The sequence below is a fragment of the Lepisosteus platostomus genome, chromosome 2, assembly GCF_059453375.1.
Source record: "Lepisosteus platostomus isolate fLepPlt1 chromosome 2, fLepPlt1.hap1, whole genome shotgun sequence".
NCBI classification, from domain to species: Eukaryota; Metazoa; Chordata; class Actinopteri; order Semionotiformes; family Lepisosteidae; genus Lepisosteus; species Lepisosteus platostomus.
Window position 1 is genome coordinate 8029458 of NC_142612.1, and position 5300 is coordinate 8034757.

Below are 5300 nucleotides of genomic sequence, written 5' to 3' on the forward strand. Positions count from 1 at the left end.
TAGAAGTCCAGTTTGTCTTTAGTTGGGCATCATCGTGAGCTTTCATCCCACTTTGTAAGGAAAATGTATATGAGGCCATTGAATCTGTCTTTTGTACAAAATAATAATTGTTTAAAACCTAGTCCTATGCATGTGTCATTTTAGGTTCATCCTGGCTGCCTGACACTATTTTCAAAGCCTGACAATCTCTTGAGTAGTTCAGGTGGGGAGCTGCGTCAGCATACATAGTTTTCAAAGGAATAAGTAATAGGTTTATTCCATGCTGAAAAGAGAAGAGAGAAAACACTACATCTCGGCTGTGAAGCCTCCTTCAGGTGTAGGTTATTACAGTGCCCACCTCAACAATTTAAATAGAGGGCATCGTCTTTCTATAGGGCAATTTAAGAGTTGTGAGAGCAAATGCCCAGTAGGGATAGGGACCAAATTCCCCAGAATCCTCTGGGGGAATGAGCTGCAGCTCTGTCACCTGACCAGTTACAGGAAGCCAATTGGTCAGGTGACTTGGTCATTGGCTGCTCGGCCATGATAGTTATGGACTTCAAGAAGAAGTGTAGTCATGAGCTCAAGAATGTAGGCTTTTGTTTTGGTTTATTTGGATGTGGTGTTGTGAGTTCTTCGCACTGTGTGTTTGTTGGCCTTGACCCACCTATTTTTAAAGATCCCATTACAACATGCCCAAAGGTATGTCACACAGAGCTATGTACACAACATTGCCCTTTCGTTTGTATCTTGCTCTCCAGGAAAACCTTTCTCTTATGGCAATTACTTTATAGACTGGAAATTATTTATTGGTTTCATTAAAATGACTCACTTATAGATTAATCAAAAGTCTTGTTGCGCTAGGCTGCATGGAGCTTCATTTTCTTTAATTAAAAACATTTTGCTGTTTTGCCCCTTTTTTATTTTTCATACAGTACATGCAGGAGTCTTGTCAGTCTTTGTTATCATCAATGTATTGTAAAATACCACGCATAAACTGCATTGCACACATATGATGTTGGTCCTTTGGTCTCTGCGTCTAATGAGCAGGCAAAGTCGATCAGCTTGCACTTCTAAGATGAGTGCAAAAACCATAATGCGGTTGGTCTCACCCATAATATTTGGCCTGTACAGGTTCTTGTTCTGTTACATAAAACATGCCCTGAAATATTTCCCCATGATTCATGTTTTATCTCTGATCAAGTTCTCAGCCATTATCAACATCTTGAAATGGCGAGATACGATAGATCTTGTGAAATTAAAACATGGTTTTATTTAACAGAGGTTACAGGATAAAAAAAACTAAAAACAACAAGCAAACGTACACGTATTTCAGGATAAATGATGTTAGCTGCCATCTGCGCTCTGTGTACTGTTTGGAGAAAACTCTGTTTGAGTTCTTGAAGATAAAACCATTACAACTACTTGAAATTGATAAAGAATTGCCTTGAGGCAAAATCTCTACATTAAAGATATCTATTATATTTTATATAATAAGAATCTAAGAGTGCCACCAAGGCCATTTTAGAGATCAGCACAACTTGGGTATCAAGTACTGTAACTATTCTGATTATGTTATAAAATGTGTGAAATGTATGCCGTATGCCAAATGTAAGTGCAAAACATCTTCTGAATACCAAATATTGATCTGTATAACCTGAGATAAATTATTTTGTTGTTTATCTGTGACAAATTATTTATGCAGAACTTTCCTATTTTATTATGAGTCATAACATTGGACTCTGTTTTCAAAACAGAGTCAGATAATTTTCTGCTACCATCTGTTGCCTTAGGTATCGTGGTGTGCTTCATGCTATCATGAAGTAATAGCCATCAGAACCGTAAGCTTAGGTCAATCAAGGAAACTTTCATTATATGAAACAACATACACTGTAACATTATATACTTGAGTCATAAAAAATAAAAAGGCAATGGTGAATTAATTAATCTGTCTCTTATTGTTGATTCAGCGGCATATGATTTTCCATTTTAACATCACAGAACTGTGCCTTCTGTCGAATGAATCAATTATTGTGTATTGTACATAATTTGTAATATTTTGTACAAAAGGGAAAAACCTTGTTGCAAGGTCAGCCTTTAACCCTGACATTTATACAGTATTATTGATGTAACTGAAAACTGGAGTTAATGAATACTGAGGTTATAACTCAATAGCTTCATCATATTTTTCAAAGGCATCGTTACCAGGTGCAAAGTAAAATTCACAGAGACATCAGTTTAATGTCTCATAATAAAATATCTTTGGGCTCAACTAGAAAATAAACCACAAAGGCTGCCAAAAAATTTATATAGTCATCAGAGGAAAAATAGAGAAAGCAACTTTTTTATGATCCATGTTGAAAACATTCCAAAATTGAAACCAAACTTGTACATTTCCATTCCTTCTTTACTCTTTTTTAGGAAGAACTGAACGTTTTTTAACACAAACACTTAACTTTTAAAATACGGGTTTTAATTTTACAATAGCTTTCAATGTGATTCTTTGATTACAGTTAAATCAAGAACTTTTACAAGCTCTGCTAAAAATACAGTAACAACAGTACATCCAGGTCCTACAAAATAAAACCAAGTTCACCAGTGGCTGTCTTTGATAAATACCTAGGTAATTGCTTTGTATAATACATTGAAAGTATTATTGATAGAGCTTCTACTGTAAAACTGAAAGATTTCATTTAAGTCTCATTTTCTGAGGAAACATTTTGAAACAAGATATTTTGCCAATGTCTGTTGCATAAAACACAGGAATGATTCCAAATGCAAATAATTTAAATTTCCTTACAAACAGATCCCTTGGAGTTGTTTGAATAGTATGAGATTGACAGTTGCAGTGCATTTGAAATGGTGTACCATCTTAAAATTTGGGATTGAAATGCCCTTACTTTTTAAGAAAAACTAAGTTCTCATCATCCCACAAATCAGGGATGTCAGAAATGGAGATCAAGGCATTTGATCATTTGATCAACAGAACACCAATCTGTTTGAAGGCCCACAAAGAAAGGGACAATCTAGAATATCCCATCAAACCTAGTCAGCATGTCTTTGGATGATGTGAGAAAACTGCAGCACCCAGACAAAACCCAAGGAACACAGGGAGGTCATGCAGATTCTACACAGACAGCTTTTAACTTCTTAAGAATTTTTGTTCACTCTGAAACATTCTTTTTGAATGAGTAGGAATAGACAGTACAACTAATTCAAGTGGATTAAAAAAGTGGCATTAGCCATTGTATGTTGCTGTTGTTTCCTAAATTCAACATCCGGGATTGGAAATGTATTGAAAAGGTTTATTTGTTGAAACCTACCAAGTCTGGTTAAATGGCAGTTCAATGTCAAGAGTGCTGCTGCAATCAACATGCAATCAATATGATCACGTACGCATTAATAATTGTTACTGCTACTATACTACAATTATAAAAATGTTACTTAAGACTCGAACACCAAAGGCAAGATTAAAATGCAGATTAAAGTGAAAAAAGTCCATGAGTGTGGAGCCCCTTTTGTGAGTGTCTCACAAGATTGTTATCTTAGAGGTTTAACAACAAGTGCATGAACCACCTTCTAACCTCAGCTCATCAGACCTCAGAAGACAAATAAGGCCGGACCAGGTCAGTAGTGGGCAGGTTGCTGTTGTAAGAGGTGTAGGTGAACCAGTAGGTGCTGCTCATTCCTCTGGGCCAGAATTTTCAAAATCTTGTGCACCAGAATGATACCCAGGGACACTCTGCTGTAGGAAGTGTCCTCTTTGGACTGAGATATTAAACTGAGGTCCTGACTGCCTGGTCATTCTATATATAAATGTATTGTTCATAAGGAAAGAAGTGTTAACTCCACTGCCCTCATTATATTAAAATAGTAAATCAAAGTGCTGTACTTCAGTGGTGGATGCAGTAGGTCCTCTTCCTCAAAGTTCTTTGTGATCCTTTGTGCTGAAACACACTATATAAATTCTATTTACATAATTATAAGCAAGATGGCATCTATATGAACCAGCAAGAAATTTACATGTGATTTGAAGAACTGGATGGCTACTTTAGTATAATATACCAAATATTTTCCCCAATAAAGACTGCCAGCTGTGTTTAACACAGTATCTTTGTCTATTCCTAAAAAATCTCAAATATGGGCAGTATTGATCCCACAGAAAGCGTACAATGTCCTGTAATATTGCTCATTCTGTGTTGTCCCAATACATTACTTTGCACGTGTGGTTGTGTGCACATTTGTCTCCAAGATGGAGTTGGAGGTTTTTTTTCCCCAGCTCTTAATTTTGTGAAAAACGTTCAATTAACCTACATGACTCCAATGCGCTTGCATTTGTGTTTGATGTGCTTCACAGCAGGTTAAGCAATTGTACACACTTTAAAAAGCAAGACCAAAAAAAAAATTGCAGTCTTGAAAACAGTGGATTCCAAGTACCTGCTGTGGAACACAAAGAAACTAAAGAAACTATACAAATTACTGGAGGCCGTGCTTTTAAAATCACTCATTTAATGATAAGCGTCAGTTCAGCAATGGAGAGGATGCTAGATGCAGCAATAACAGAGGCAAATACACCCACCACTTAAATGGAAGTTCTCAACTGAAGTTAGGGACAGATCATGACAGCCAATCCACTTTTATCCCAGCCATTCTAATTTTAACCATTAACAATGTCATTTCTCAAAGTTCATTTGGAAAAGTCTCTTTTTTTGTCTCAGACTTCTCCTCTTCACCCAATCTCCTCCTTTGGAACTGCAGTTTGGTTCATGTTTTACACTTCATGGGGGTCCAGGTTTCCTTGTCCTGAGGTCAGGGGGCTGGCCTTCAGTCAAGTATCTTAAGCCAAATCTCACTATAATTAAATACTCAAACTCAATTTCTGGAACTCCAAGTCTCTTTGTTTTTTGGATTCTGCTTACATCCTCAGCTACATAGTTGGTCTCATTTGCTGAAAATTGTACTACTTTTCACCAGGGTGTGAGGTGATTTCTGGGGAACTGTATTTGTAAGAGAATATTTTTTGTGATCAACTGAAAGAGCTAAAAAAAATTTTTTTGGGGTTACTAAGAAATTAAATAGGTTAATTTATTTCCTTCTCAGGTTGGATTAAAAACTGGAGGAGACAAAGACCTTTGTGTTGTAGACAAGGTGGGAAATAAAACAAAATGTTAGGATATACAGTATTTCTAAAAGCATAGAATTTCAATTGAGGTTTGTTATGTTAAAAATTGATCACTGTAATAGTAGGACCTTCTTTAGAATAAGGTATATAAATTTGGCTAGCACATGATTTCTGTCCATGAAGGAGACTTCTTATAACA